Consider the following 15,831-nt stretch of genomic DNA (forward strand, 5'->3'; position numbering starts at 1 on the left):
ACTCCAAGCTCTTCTTGCCTTGAGGGTTTGCATTGAGAAGTCTGCTGTGATTTTGATGGGCTTTCCTTTGTATGGGATTTGTTTCTTTTCTCTCACTGCTTGTAGAACTTTGTTCTTCTGTTGGGTTTCTGGAATCTTAACAATTATATGCCTATGTGTAGATTTTGTTTGATCAAGGCTAGTTGGAGTCCTATATGCCTCACTTATCTGTATGTTGAGTTCTTTTCCCTTGCTTGGGAAATTTTCTGCCATCACTTCTGTGAACAGTTTTGGGTTTTTTTGGTACTGGGGATCGAACTCGGGTCCTTGTGTTTGTGCAGCAGGCAATGTTATTCTTCTTTGCATCATCTAGCAGCTGCTGGATTGATTTCTTGTGGTCCCTTACAATTGTAAAGCAATTTTTCTTTTCCTGGTCACTAATTGCAATCTTATCTTCTATATCTGAAATTCTGTCCTCACATTGACTCATTCTGCTGCATAGACTTTCAATGGAGTTTTAATCTCCTGGAAATCTGTTTGCATCTGTTTAATGGATTCCATTTGTTTCCTATGTTGGGATTCCATCATGTTCCTGAGCTCCTTTCTAGATTTTTTTGTTTGTTTGTTTTGGTACCGGCGATTGAACTCCTTTCTAGGTTTATTAATCATGTCTTGCACTATGAGCACAATCTCTGCTGTTTTGTGAGAAATTATTTCTGATTTCATTTTTTCCAGATCCTCTTTTGTTTCCAGTTCAAGCAGTCCAGGTGGTTGAGTATCAGAGTTTTCCATCTTGATTCCCTTTGGGGTTGCTGTAGGCGATCTGGAAGTCTGGTTTTCAGACTTGTTTACATGTCTTCTCATTTCGATGGGGCAGGGGAGGTGCTGCTGGTGCCCACACAGTTCACCTCCTCTGTGCTGGGGAGGTGGTGGTGGTACAGCGGCCTGGAAGCCTCCTCCTCTTGTGTACTGAGAGCGCCTCACCTCCTCTGCGCTGACAGGGGTCCTAAGCTAGACTTCTGAAGACAAAGCTCATGGCTGCTAAAAGTAGAACATTCCTACCCTCCAGAAAAGTGCAGTATTTATTGCTTCAGAAGACTACACATAATAGGACAAGGACTGAGCAGCACTGATTAGAATAATCTCTACCAAGAGCCAGCAGAAAAGAGATTTGATTACATAGTTGGGCTACCTAGGCATTTTTAGGTAATAAAAAGATTTGAACAGGAATTAAGAAGACTTGGGTTCCCAACAGTCATTGTCTTGGCACATAACTGCTGGACAAGCTCTTTTGATAATTATAGTGATTTAGAGGGACACACCTGGCTGGAAATCCTGCCTTTGCCTTTTACTGTGGGACTCATGCAGATCACATATTTTCTCTGGTCTTGTTCTTTCTTCTATAAAGTAACATGACACCTACCTGATTCCTTACTGGAGTGATGTTAATATATGTAGCAGTATTTCAGTTCCTACATATTATATACAATAAAATAAATTTATATATGCATATTAGATAATGTTGTTAATATATGTAATAGTATTTCAATGGGGGGAGAGAGAGAGAGATGGGGGTTTTTGGTAGCTGAGTGTCAATTGTCTCATTTCTTCCTGAAATGCCCTGTTCTCGCTCTTTAGTACTTGCATGTCTCAGCTGGGACACTGTGGTTCTGTCTTGCCTGCCCTGACACCCTGACAGGAGTTTCTTAGAATGATATCACTATCATTAATTGGTTATTTGTCTCTGGTTTTTAAACCTTGTCTGCAGTCTGGACCCCATGGTAACTAACACAGGCTAATTATGGGCTGGTGGAGAGGACAGGTCAACTCGAAACTCTGGGGCCTTTGCCTAACGTGACTTCCCATGATTCTGTGCCTGGAGGAAGGACAGACCTTGTTTCTGCTTTCAAGTTTGCTAACTTAGGTGCCTAAAAATGTTGTTCAAAAAAAAAAAAAAAAAAAAAAACTAACAACAGTAAAATCATAGCAAACAGCCAAAATCAAGAAGCTTTAGAACATGTTCTTTCCTCAAATGCAGCAAGCATTCTCCTATTCCTCCAGTGAGCAATAAGAGGTCTATGACTTTCCCTCGGTGAGTTCTGCTTAGTCCAAATTGTGGGGGAGGTGGGATTATATACCCACAAGATCAGGTTTAGAGGAAGGTTCTCCATCTCTATCCCGTAGCCTTTCCTTCTTCAACCTGTGTCAGACACAGTCTCAATCTAATCAGGTCAGGGAGACCTAGGAGTTAACAGACATGGGTTGGAGATAGGAGGATTATGGTTGTGAGGTCAGGGAACAAACCATCCAGACTCAGGGGAAGAAGGGTTGGGGACAGGGGAATGGAGTGTAGGGAAGCAGAAGTGGGAAAAGAAAAAGTGGAAGGAGACTCTTACCGAGACGAGACGACAATACAATGAAAAGGAGCAAGAAAGGGATGTAATAGCACCTGGGCAGGGTAGACAGGAGGAACACAGCTCTGGGGAAAGGGGAAGAATGTCTTTTCCCTGGCCACCCAGGAGACACAGCAGAAACATATACTTTGGAGCAAAATCAGCTGTGCCCAGATGTCCCTTTGATGCTCCATCTGAAGGTCTAGTACTGCCAGAAAGCCAAGGCCAGAATCACAGATCAGTGCCTACACCAGGCCTGGGACCAGCCTGCTGCTAGTCATGGTCCCCTGGGTAGTGAGCGCTACAGCTCAGAGCCCCTGAAAGCAGTGTGGCCAAACACCCCTCTTCCTGACAGTTGAACAACTCATGGTTACTTGGGCTTTAAGGAAGGGGAAGAAAGATCTAGAAAGAGGACATTGGCAAAGAAGACTTTCAGACCACTTTATGTAGGGAGAGGTTGTGATAGAGTGAAGAGAGCAGAGAACATGACCTTAGAAGACATGAGTCCAGATCTCTGCTTTGCCACCTAATCTGCTCAGTGGCTTTCAGGCAAGGTTGAACTTTTTACCTGTAAGACCCATCGCCATCTTCATGCCTACCTATGGTTTGTTGAGAAAGTGAACAGAACACCTAAAATGTCTTGTGCACCTCTTTGTGCTCATTGAAGGTCCAACACCTTCAGACTATCTGTAACAGATAGCTAATGATTAAATACATTAAAAAGATAATAGCTTTGTTTAAACAATCCCAGAAATAGATCTCCAGAAATCATAATGTGACCCCTGGAAGTGATCTGTACAATTTGGGTTTGTTGTGGCAGCTATGGAGCAGTTACTGGCTTAAGTTAGAGTCCCCCAGTGATTCAGAAATACTCAAGGACCACTTGCACATTCCTAATTTTTTCATTTTTAATTGAGGAATAAATTTAATTTTGACATTTTAAGGTTAAATATTTCATTATTTTGCTTTGTTTTGTTTTGTTTTGTTTTGAAACAGGGTCTTGCTATGTAGTTCAGGCCGACCTTGAACTCACTATGAGCTTGAACTCATTATGTAGCCTAAAATTGACAGCAATCCTCCTGCCTCAGCCTCCTGAGTGTAGGGATTACAGGCATGCACCACCATGCCTGGCTTTATTATTTTAAGAACAATTAATTATTATAAACAAATGAAATCTATAATGTACTGCTTAATTTAATACAGAAAATTGCTTAATAAAAAAGCATGTATACATGTTTATATATATGTTATATATAAACACAGAGATACATAATGTAATGCATATGTAATTTTTCCCTGCAGATGTATACAAATGTTACCATAAATTATTGAAATTAATAGTGGATATATGAATGGAAATATTATGATTTCTTTTGCCATTTTGTTGTTTTATGTTTTGATTTGTTTCCAACTTTTCATTATTAAATAAATATTATTTCTCCATAACACACAAAAATAATTGTTAAAAACTAAAGAAAGCCAGGCATGGTGGCACATTTTATAATCCCAGAATTCTGGAAGGTTGAGGCAGGAGGAACACAAGTTTGAGCTGTCTGAGCAACATAGTGATTTACCAAGACCTTGTATCAAAACAAAAAATAGAAAGGGCAGCCAGGCCTGGTGGCTCATGCCTGTAGTCCCAGCATTCAGGAGGCTGAGGCAGGAAGATCACCACAAGTTCAAGGGCAGCCTGGGCTGCATAGTGAGTTCAAGGCCAGCCTGAACTACATAGTTAGACCTTGTCTCAAAAAATCTAAACAAGGGTTGGGGATTTAGCTCATTGGTTCTGCCACCTGCCTGGCAAAAGCAAAGTCCCGACTTCCATCCCAGGTACCAAAACAAACCAAAACAAAATCTAAATAAATAAATAGCACTAGAAGTGTAGCTCAGTGCGAAGCCCCTGGGTTAAATACCTAGTACTGCAAAACAAAGTAAAATAAAGACAATTTATTGAGTGTCCGTTATGTGCAAGGCTTTGTTCTTGGCATGTACCTGTAATTCATCAGCTAGTTTTCTCATTCCATAAAATGCATATTATTTTTGTACAGAGAGAAACTGAGCCTAGAAGAGTAAGCATTCCACTAAGTCATAGCCATGAATGTAGAGTCAGGATTTGTGTTCTGACTCCAAAGCCCCTGTTCCTCCAAACCACAAAACTCTTACAAGCAGGATTGCAAGGTCAAAAGGTACTGCTAGCTTTATAGCTCCAACTGCATTTGTGCTATTATATAATGTCTAACTCCTCGAATGTACTTATTACCCCCATAACCTTGTCTAACTTCATTTTTTAAGCTAAGAAGCCCTAAGGACCAGCATGCAGCCTCTTTATCACAGCTGAACTGCTATTATAGAACTGAAGCCATGCCTTGCTTCAGCATTACCTCTGTGTCATGGAGCCTCCACAGTGTCGCCGGCTGACCTAAGTGCTCCTTGTCCTGGGCTCCCACCATGTCGGAAAATAGTTTCTCCTTCTCCAAACAGCGACAGGAAAACTTTCTCTCCCTGCTGCTCCCCTTCCACCACTTCTTCTGTCTGAGAAATGCAGCAAAACATTGCAAATGAGTCTGTGCAAATGAGAGAAAGGCCTGCTTTTTTTGATCTTCCTGCATCTCCTCAGTGATGAACAGTAGCGAAGGGGTAATGTGTCTCTGAGAACTAATCAACAGCCATGGGGAAATGGAATCACGGAGGAGAGGGAGGAATTGGGGACCATTAGCCTATCCTGGTTTTCCTTTTGAAATCAAGGCATGGATTTAAAGTCCTATTAAGCACCTGCATTGGGATGAGAATGGCAAAGGGGGTCCCCCTCTGTTCATTTCCCCTCTGGAGAGCTGCAGAGCACCCAGCAGGAGTGAAGGTCCTTTGAATTGTTCAATCCAAGGGTCTTCACCTGAAGAATGGCTGGGTCCTATGGGAATAAATCTTCAGGGGCCAGCCAGTGGCCTCGGGCTCAGCCTCACCCCACTTCCAAGAAGAAGAGCCACATGGAGCAATCATCTGACCTCTGACTCACACTTTTCATTTGTATCTTCTGTAGCTTTTGTGCACAGCAACGTGGGTAACTAGTGTTCGGATAGAGCTAAGTCCAGGCAACAGCAATTGCTCTGAGAAGATACTGCTCAAATCAGCATTGCTCAAATCCAAGGTTGTCTAGCAAAAGCAAGGAGCTAGTATCTATACAGTGATGACCTTAGGAAGGCTTAGGAGAAAATGCCAGTGCTTTTCGAAATACAACATGATCGTATTATCATTATTACTCTGTATGTGCGTTTACCACTCAGTAAACTTGTAAGGGTAATTAATGAGCAAGTAAAAGTTGAGATGATGAATAAATCCCTTTGAGTCACTCAGCGAGTAAGAGAACAAGGCTAAAACTGCCTCACCCCAGAACCCTAGCATTTGTGCACTCTGCAAAATGGAGACTCTTTCAAAAGATTCCCTCACCCAGACATGCACACCTTTCCAAAGGTAGTTCATTCAGAACTCATTCAGAACAGTCTGCTCTGGTTTTAGTGAACAGATTTGGCTGTAATTCAAAGGAGGCCCATCCTTAGGGTTCCGCTTATTGGAAGTTCCCAAGGCTTGTTCTGGTCTCATGTAAGTCTTTGCTTCTCCTCAGTCAGGGCTGGCTTGGTCTTGAGAGGAAGCTGTGTATTAACAATGTCTACAGGGCCAAGTTAGTCCTGGTCAAGTGAAGTTCTTTGATCCAGGTGGGACCTAGTATTTAGATGGCTGGTCTTCCACCAGCATTCTTTTTGACTAAATAAATGCCATCAGGTTTTTAGACACTCTTTTCTTAAACCACTGATTTCTTCTTTCCACGATTTTTTGATGTTAAGTATATTTTGATGGGCTGGGTTATAGCTCAGTGGTAGGTTGCTTACCCCACGTGTGGAAGGCTCTGGGTTCAATCCCTAAAACTGTAAAATAAGAATGTTGAGAGCTCTCTCCTATTCCAGCTCACCATCAGGCATGCCGGTAAGAAGAGAAAGTCAAAGTTTGGCACACATGAGAGCATTCCTATGATTTACAGGCTGAAAGTGAAGGAGGTTGGTGAGGCCACAGAAGAAATGTACCACACTGAGCAGGAAGGGTGGCAGTCTACTGCAGTCTCTCCCACATCACTGAAATGCGGCTGTGAAAGATCAAACACAAGGTGCTGGCCAGACATGGTGGTGCACCAGCAGTATAATCCCAGCATTTGGAAGACTGAGGCAGGAAGATCACAATGAATTCAAGGTCTGCCTGGGCCATACAGTGAGTTCAAGGCCAGCTTGAACTACACAGTGAGACCCTGTCTCAAACACACACACACACACACACACACACACACACACACACACACACACGGTGCTTTGCAAGCTAACAAAGAGGAATAGATTTGATCCAAATGCTGGGAAAGATTAAGAAATACTCAGCAGGCCAGCATGGTGGCGAATGTCTATAATCCCAGCATCAGGCGGTTGAGGCAGGAGGATCCTCTTGAGATCAAGTCCAGCCTGAACTACGTAGCGAGAGAGAGAGAGAGAGAGAGAGAGAGAGAGAGAAAGACTCAGCAGAATCCTACCTACAAGGAAGAGTTTACTAATGTACATGTGGTGGTGAGAAGGAGCATAATTCCCCATTTGAATCACAAAACTCCAACGTATCAACAGACAGATTAAGAAAATGGGACATATAAAACCTTTTGAACTAGATGTTTTAAAAGATCAAATAAGTGAAATTGCCTATGTGGGGGGAAGGGGAAAAGATTAGTGGCTTTCCTGTTAGTCACCATTTAATTGACTAATTTTTGCCATTATGTTTCATTGGCAAAACAATCATTTTCAGACCTGCTTTTAGTGTTTCCTACTAAAATAGTCCCTGTTACTCTGTGGCCCATATGTACCATGAGCTCTAATATACATACATACTTACCCTTTGTGCAAAAGCCCACATGTGTGTTATTACTGTAGCTCAGCCAAGGGTTAAAATAGTATCTTAATATTGAGGTTTATTTGTTTGTTCTATTGCATTGGGGTCTTGTAAGTCTTAGAAATAAATAAAAATGGTTTATCTCTGATTCAAAGAGGATTTTCCCCTAGAGCTGATTTTACCATAATATATAACTTAATATAAAACCTAGCATGCTGGATACAGTTAGGCTTCAAAGTAGATTAGGTTTGTTGTGCTTTGGGCATTTCCAAGCCATTAGTTACAGTACATTGCATTAGCTTTGCCAGTTGCTTCTCCTGTAATGAAAGGGATAGAAAAATAAGATCACCCACTTGAATAGAAGACCAAAATGCCATCTTTTAACTTCTATCGAGTGTGATAGAGCTAATAATTGAATGGCAGAATCACCCTCATTGTATGGGAGCAATGAAGTATTCTCTAGTTCCTTTAGAAGTGCCAAGTACAGAAATCCGAGATGCTGACAAGCCCAAGAATTCTATTCATGCTAGCAATAATAGTAAAGATAACACTAATGATCATAACTGTACCGGTTGTTATCATTTGCCACCTCCTCCCTCCTCCATGAGCCTTAAAATAAATAAATCTGTACTTTAAGCTACTAACTTGACCTCAGTTTTTATCCATCTTTTTTTTCTGAGTGAGGAGCTACTGAAATGATAATTAAATTTCATGTGTGTAGCTTGTGCGGCATTGTGAGGCTACTGTGGATTTCTATAGTGCCCTGTGGTGCTTGTATGACATGTCCTTGTAAGTAGGCATATCTTGTTGCCCTAGTAATAAGTGCGCATTACTCATACACACATAAAAATGATGCAACCATGGACTTTTCTTAGCATTTACTCAATGTAAGGACTGGGCTCAGTGTTTTCTTGTGTGTTATCTTGTTCACCTCTCACAACAAACCTTTGAGACTGGCACTTTTATTATCAATGTGATTTCTCACATGTTTTCACAGAGGCACTGAGAGATCAATTAACTTGCTAATGAGTAGTGAATAAAGGATTTGAACCTAGACATTCTAATTCTAGAGACTTTTGATTACTAGTCACACAGCCCCCTGTAAGTGAGGAAATAAATGAATATTATAAGCTTATTATAATTGGAAAGCACCCTGTAAATGTCCAGAATATACAATTATGTCAGCTAGCCTTGGGAGTTCAGATGTCTGGGATATATATCTATGCTATATTCACACACACCTCAAATAGCTCATGTGATGGATATTAAGATTTCACAGGGTTGAAAAAAATAATCCACATGGTATTTTGTACAAACAATGTGATAACTGTGCAGTATAGGTGCATAGAAAGATCACCAGCTTGAATACAAAACCAAAATGTCATCTTTTAACTTCTATTTGGTGTGATGGTGATAACTGAATGGCAAAACCACTTCCATAGTAAGGGAGTAGAGAAGTTATCAAGCTAGGCAACAACCTAGGACCGAGATGTTGACATTAAAGACTGAGATCACTCCACACTGGAGGAAGCCGACTGGATCACACTGAAATCTAAATTCTGGAGTCAGATAGTCTAGAACAAACCTGTCCCTGCTGCTGCTGCTTCGTTGTGAGTCTTTAGCTGACTCTCCCAAGCCCCAGCCAGTCTCACTTCAGCTGGGCTGCTGAGGATGATTTGGAAACCAGGAGCAGTGTAGCACAACTGCAATTGCAGCTATAGGGAGATTGAGGCAGGAGGATCACAAGTTCAAAGCCAGCTTGAACAACTTAGTGACAGCCTGTCTCAAAATAAAAAACAAAATTCACATGAGGTTCTGGGCTTGATCCCCTGCACCACAAACTCAAAACAAAACAAAAACATACACACATGAGATGGTTTGAAATGACTCCTGGTTCACAGCAGATGTGCAGCAAATGTTAACTCATTACTATGATTGTATTTGGGTATTAGTATCATTTAAATAAAATTATCTTCCCACCCTCAGTGTAGAACCTGTTTACTTGTGTTCTTTGTGACATTTTCTTCCAGAAATGAGCAGATAGTTCCTGAAATCTGGGCCAAACCTTTACTCATTTACAGTACTTAGAGCCAATGAAATGGAAAACCAGTTATTTTTACAGTGTGCTGTGGTCCCCAGGCAGGATGTGAGAGGGGCCTGTGAGAAGGGGGGAGATAGTTTGGCTTTTTAAAGTACATGATAAAATGAAGAAAAAAAGTTCACGATAATTTCTGTGAATCTAAAGTTATTCTAGACATAAAGTTAATTTTTTTCCTATGGTGCTGGGGATTGGACCCAGAGGAGCTCTATCACTGAGTTACATCCTCAGCCCTTTTTATTTTATTTATTTTTAAATTTTAAACTAGTCTTTGGGGCTGGGGATTTAGCTCAATGGTTCTGCCGCCTGCCTTGCAAACACAAGGTCCTGAGTTTGATCCCTGGTACCAAATAAACAAACAAACAAATAAATATATAAATAAAATAGAGTCTTACTGTATACCACAGGCTGGCCTCGAACTTGCTATCCTGCCTCAGACATGTAGGGGAGTTAAATAATGGCTTAACAATCTGACCTTATGGTCAGCTCTGATGAACGTCCCCTTGGCAGGGACCTATAGAAGCCAATGGCTACTGTCTGGGGGGCTGATTAACAGCAGAATGCAGGCCTCTCTGAATTCCTTTGAAAGGTACAATCTGAAGGGAGGTGGAAAATGCACATCAGTAATTATGAAACAAGGCTGGGAGTGTAGCTGAGTGGTAGAGCACCCCTTAGAATATGTGAGGACCTGGGTCCCATCCTATGTTCTGTCAAAAAAAGAAAAGATACAAGGTGGGAATGGTGTGTTGAAAAGAGATATAGGTAAACTGACTTTGTTTATTTTGCACTGTAAGGATTGATGTAAATAGATATTAAGGACATTCTCAAAGGAGACAAGAAATAGAAGACATCACAAAAGACACCTGGGAGAGAAAGAGCAAGAGTCGACTTGCTCTGCAACCTTGGAACCTGGAAGTGACCAGAGGTCATCTGGTCTCTACCTGATAGTGAGAATGTCCCCAGGAGGGTCACTGTGCATGTCATCACCTCTGTGGATGGGAACTCATTGTTCATTTTTAGATTAAGACTATCTGGTCCCTGAAGGGAGTGGAAGGTGGTTTCCTCAAAGGCATTTTTCTACTGAGAAGTGCAAATGAAATGAACAGACACTTGGGTGAGTTAAATAACGGCTTAACAATCTGCCCTTATGGTCAGCACTGACAAACATCCCCTTGGCAGGGAACTATAGAAGCCAGTGGGTACTGTCTGGGGGCTGGTTAACACCAGAATGCAGGCCTCTCTGGATACCTTTGAAAGAGAGTGTGGTGAAACCCCATCTGGTAGAGGTGGCAAGCTGAGGCACTTACAATGAGAGAGAGAGGGAGAGAGAGACAGAGACAGACAGACAGACAGACAGAAGGAGCCAGAGTCTTGATTTTGAGCATCTTAGGGTACCTCTGCTTGAAGGACACAGGACCAGTGAATACTGCCTGGTGCCTGAGTCAAGCTGGGGGATCTTGTTATGGTAAGGATGAAACCAATGTCCTGGTTCCAAGGTCCAGAGTTCAAGGTTCTGCACAGACGGTGCACTTGCACACAGTGATCATGTGCACGAGCCTCCAAGAAGGAGACTTTGGTCTGAGTAGCAAGATTTAAACCATTGCCTGACTACATTCCAGAAAGAAATGAGCTTTCTGTAGAAGCCAAGTTAGAACCTTAAGACCACAGAGAATCTACTTTCAAAGGTCTTTTAGCATTTCCTCAGCGACTAGTTCAGCAGTTCAGGAGAGGACTGCAAGCCTTGTTTGCAGCAGACTAATGTAGTGGAGGCATGGACTGAACCACTTGTGGGAGGTCAGCAGACTTCCCTGTGGTGTATTTGGGGTCCCTGCTTGGAGCCTGGGTTACAAGCTCAAGAGCAGGAGCCTTGAAGCACCAGAGTGCTGCTGACTCGAATCTGGTCCACAGGTAGACTTCTTAACAGGTAAGATGTATTAGAGACCCTTGGATAAAAATTAGGAATTGGGCTACATCTCTATCATTAATGACAAATGGGAAGCTGCCGGTGTGATCTGAAAGTGCCTTAAACAGCATTTCTTGCTAGTTCTTCTGGTAAGGGAGTTCTGCTAAATGTTTGGAACACAGTAGTGTTTCTTTTAAAAATATTTAGAATTCAGTATGAACTTCCAAAGAATTGGCATTAACTTTTTCTTTTTGTGTTACGTTAAGTTAGGGAACTAAAAGAAATTAATTGAATTAAACACGAAGCAAAATATATCAGCTTGTAGAATTGTAACCCCATATATTAATTATTTGTCAAATTGCAAATCAAACAAGAATCTTCAAAAAAAAAAATGACAGGGAAAGCTGAGTGTGGTGGCACACATCCATAATCTACTCCGGAGTCTGAGCCAAGTTCTAGGCTAGCCTAGGCAATTTAGCAACAGTCTCAAAATAAGAAATAAAAAGGACTAAGAATATAGCTCAGTGTGAGGTCCTGGGTACCCAGGAATTAGGACCTAGGACTATCTCCAGAAAGAAAAAAAAAAAAGCCAGGAAGAATGCCAGTTCTAATAGCAACTGAAAATATACATTTTATAGAAAGTAGAAATAGATTAACAATGAAAAAACAGCTTTTGGATTCAAAATACCTGGGTTTGAATCACATCTTGACATCTAAATTTCTTCTCTGAGAGTCAGTTTTTTCTATTATAATTAAAAAATGACATTTAACTCAAAGACTTATTATAAGGGTATATATAGTACCTGGTCAAGAAATTTTAGGTGAATCTGAAAATATTTTTAAATTTCTTTTTTGTTCTTTGAATCTGAAATTTTTTAAGATATTGAAACATTTCTATACTATGCCTGATTGAAGCAGATCTTTCATTTGTTTCAGGTCCTCCTACTTGTTATATATTTACTTTAAATTAACAAGATAGAAGGATGTAAGTTGATTATTTACAGAGAGACTTTTTTTGAGACCGGGTCTCACTATGTAGCCTTGTCTGTCCTCCAACTCACTGTAATTTTCTTGCCTCAGCCTCTGGAGTATTGGGATTAATAGGCACAACCACACTTCTCTAGACAGACTTTTATTAAGTAGTGGCATTCTGACAAAGGTTGTGTATAAATCAAATAATATTTAAAACCCATGAGGGTATCTTCTACACTAAGAAACTTTATTTATCTAAAACACAAAAGGCCTTTCCCAAAGCAAATAACTATTCTACTTTTTGTGCAAATCTACATGTTCACATGCTGGGATTAGTTATAGCAAGGTATCTGCGTGTGATTAACTTCTTGCTCTGGGGCTTGTGGGGGAGTCAGAATCACAGAGTGTGTGTGTGTACAAAAGCAGGGTGAGTGCTAGGGCTCCTCAATACAGTTTGTTTCAAATTATTCCTTGAGGTCAAAACACTACCTCCAAAATAATTCCAGAAGTCAGCAAGGTAGAATATGACTGAAAGATGTTTGAGTGACATAAACCATTTTTGGCTCCATTTTTGTGACCTTGCTCTAAGGTTTATCTTGCTAGTGCCTCAGTTTCCCATTATGAATATGGGTGAGATAGGGCAGGAAGGATGAGCATCAGACTAAATGCCTACATGTTCCTTCCAGGCTCTAATTCTATCACCCAGGGGAAGTTTGTTGTTCATAAAAGTGTCTAACAGTCAGGCCAAATGAATGTCTTCAGAAGGTACCTGTTTACATACGAGGTGTGGGGGAGAGTACAGGAAGTAGAACTCTTCCTTTTCCTGGAAACACAGAGACACAGATCACTGAATCTAGCGATTCGTGTATATCTGGACACTCGAAGCTATTCAGCAAATGGCTTCCTCATCAAATGTGCCTTATTCAAGCTTATTAATTCAATAAAAATGTCATACATACAAAGAAGCAAACTTTAATAAGTCCTTTTTGTAAAATGAATCATTTGTTTTATATAAAGATTATTCCCTTTTAAGATCTTTCAAAATCTTTATAAAATCTGTATTTTCTTTTTTTTGGGGGGGGTGGTTTGGTTTGGTCTTTTTAAAATGTGTATTTTTATTCTTTGTTTGAGGTTTTTGTTGGTGTTTATGTAGTCCAGGTCGGACTTGAGTTTGCGATCTTCAAGCTTCAGCCTTCCAACTGCTGGGACTATAAGTCCTGTACCACTAGTCCTCTGTTCCTCCCTCCTTCCCTTCCTCCCTCCCTCCCTCCCTCCCTCCCTCCCTTCCTTCTTTCCTTCCTGTCTCACTTTTCTTGTTGCTGAGACAAAATACCCAATATCCAAAGTTAAAGGAGGAAAGGTTTATTGTAGCTCACAGTTTGTAGAGGTTTCAGTTCATAATTGGCTTGCTCCAAGGCAGAGTGACAAGAGACCACTGCAGCCCTCTTTCTGCCCTTGTAGTCCATCCAGCCTACCTGCCCTTAGGGTGGGCAGCACTCACACCCAGGTAGGGCCTTCCCATTATCCTCTTGCAGAACTATGCCAAACCCATCAGTGGACTAATTTAGTAATCACACACCCTTGATCTCAGTATCACACACTTAATCCCAGCATCACACACTCTAGATCCAGCCACCTCTGAAAAGCCCCACTGTGACTACATGAGGTATGGAGGGGACATATAGACCCAAACTATAATACTTTCCTTCTTTTCCTTCATTTTTAGAGACAGGGTCTCCTGCTATGTTGCCCAGGCTGGTCTGAAACTGCTGGGCTCAAGTGATCCTCCTGCCTCAGCCATCAAAATAGATGGTAGCTATAGATGTGCACTATGACATCTGGTTTAAATTTGTATTTTTACACACCAGGAATGCTGAAAGCAATCCTTTCCAGTTCACAGATTCTGAGAGCTACAACAGAGACTTTATAAATCACCTACCATAACCAATTCCCCAATCTCAATTTCAGAGTATGCAAAATACCATACAGTCACTGACTTGAGATGAAGTGTGAGCTCATTGGTTTTAGCTCCAAGGAGAGGGGTGGCAGGTACAAGCATGGGACAGCTCTGGGGCAGGGTGCAACCAGAGATGATGCAAAAGGAGATTCCTGAAAAATAGGACCATCTGAGAGGCAAGAGTTAATGCCAAATGCAGAATTGCATAGGAATGAGTTACTTACAATTACTCCCTCCAGATACACTGCCTGCAGAAAGATAAATGACCCAGGGTGCAGTGGGAATGGTTGTCCAGAGCTGGATTACGGGGACTACCAATGAAAATCCTCTGTCGAGACCAGACTTCTTTCGCTCTTTCCATTGTCATAGCAGAGCAATTCAATTCTTTTGCTTAACATATTACATAAAGGCAAAAATCCCTGGTGCATGGCCAATGTACTGTTAAATCCCATCAGAGCAAGCCAAGTGCCTGTTTCTCGTTTTACTTTTATGATTTCAGCATTTTATTTCAGGATAACAAGTTATCACAGTCCTGCTCAATCTTAGAAGCTGCTGGAGCATACTGCTGAACACCACCCATTCTCTGGATCACAGGTCACTTGTCTGCAAGAGGTGTTCCTGTTTTCTGAGGAGAGATTACCTTAATGGGCTGAGTTTCTGTTAGAAAAACCTAGGTTGGTTGGTTTAACACTTAAAAGGAATCATTGCCTAGAGCAGGGGAGCCCTTCTCTTTAAGTAAATTAGCCTTCCAGCTCTGCTAGTCTTTGTTTTTCATGTAAAGTTCTTTATCAGCCATGAACCCTTTTCAATAAATGATTTCAGTAAAATGATACAACTTCCCTATGCTGCAGTTTTCTATTTTGCAAAAGACAATGAATATGGGAGAGAAAGTGATGGGGATTCAGTTCAGTGGCAGAGAATTTGCCTAATATGTGCAAGGCCTTCAGTTCAATGCCCAGCCCTGAAGAAGAAAAAAAAGAAAAAGAAAAAAATTCTCTGGGTATGGTTGCACATAGTGGTAATCACGGTACTTAGAAAGCTGAGGCAGGAAGATCACAAGTTCAAAGCTAGCCTGCGCTACATACGGACAGTCTGACTCAAAAGCCAAAAAAAGTGATGGTTGAATTTGATTTTTGAATTTCTGTTCCACCATTCCTAGATTCTGTGATCACTAAAATATAAACTTCTCCAAAGCCCAAATTTACTGATGTGTTCCCTTGTTTTTTAGTACCTAGAAGATAGTGTGCTCAATAAATATATGTTGAATGAATGAGTGAAGGAAGGTTTATGGAAGAGATAGTCTCCTCTCAATCTTTACACATCTGAGCATGCATTATGCTCCAGACAAACTGTACTTTTAGTGAATCCAAGAACACACCATGTTCCTTGTATGCCTCAGTACCATTGGACATGTGGCTTATCTGCTAAAAACATACCCCCTGGCCTCTCTGGAAAATTCCTCTGTTCACCATTTAACCTTGAGTAGGCACTGTCTCCTGTGAAATTCTCAGAATCAAGATGTTTCTCACCTGTAATCATTTTGCTTTTGGTACCCCTTTCCATTGAAGCAGATTTTCCTACCAAATCATAGTTCTTGGACTGATTTTCTGCTCCT

The 15,831-nt window shown here is 41.1% G+C and overlaps 1 protein-coding gene across 6 annotated transcripts in view; it reads left to right on the top strand.

Annotated features, from left to right (window-relative positions):
- Gramd1b (GRAM domain containing 1B) overlaps nucleotides 1–15,831 on the top strand; it is a 251,281-nt gene that overhangs the window by 60,581 nt on the left and 174,869 nt on the right. For 2 of the 6 annotated variants that reach the window (XM_087212608.1, XM_087212609.1), the window contains exon 1: nucleotides 10,986–11,308. The exons of 2 other annotated variants lie outside the window; for them this stretch is intronic. The gene's annotated coding sequence lies outside the window, so the exon portion shown is untranslated. Of the gene's footprint in view, nucleotides 1–10,967; nucleotides 11,309–15,831 lie in introns of those variants that run through there. 2 more of the 6 variants (XM_087212615.1, XM_087212613.1) reach the window with 2 other exon arrangements.

The sequence above is a fragment of the Heterocephalus glaber genome, unplaced genomic scaffold (assembly GCF_053883595.1).
Source record: "Heterocephalus glaber isolate CG9 unplaced genomic scaffold, H.glaber_assembly_v1.0 deba00001431, whole genome shotgun sequence".
Lineage (NCBI taxonomy): Eukaryota > Metazoa > Chordata > Mammalia > Rodentia > Bathyergidae > Heterocephalus > Heterocephalus glaber.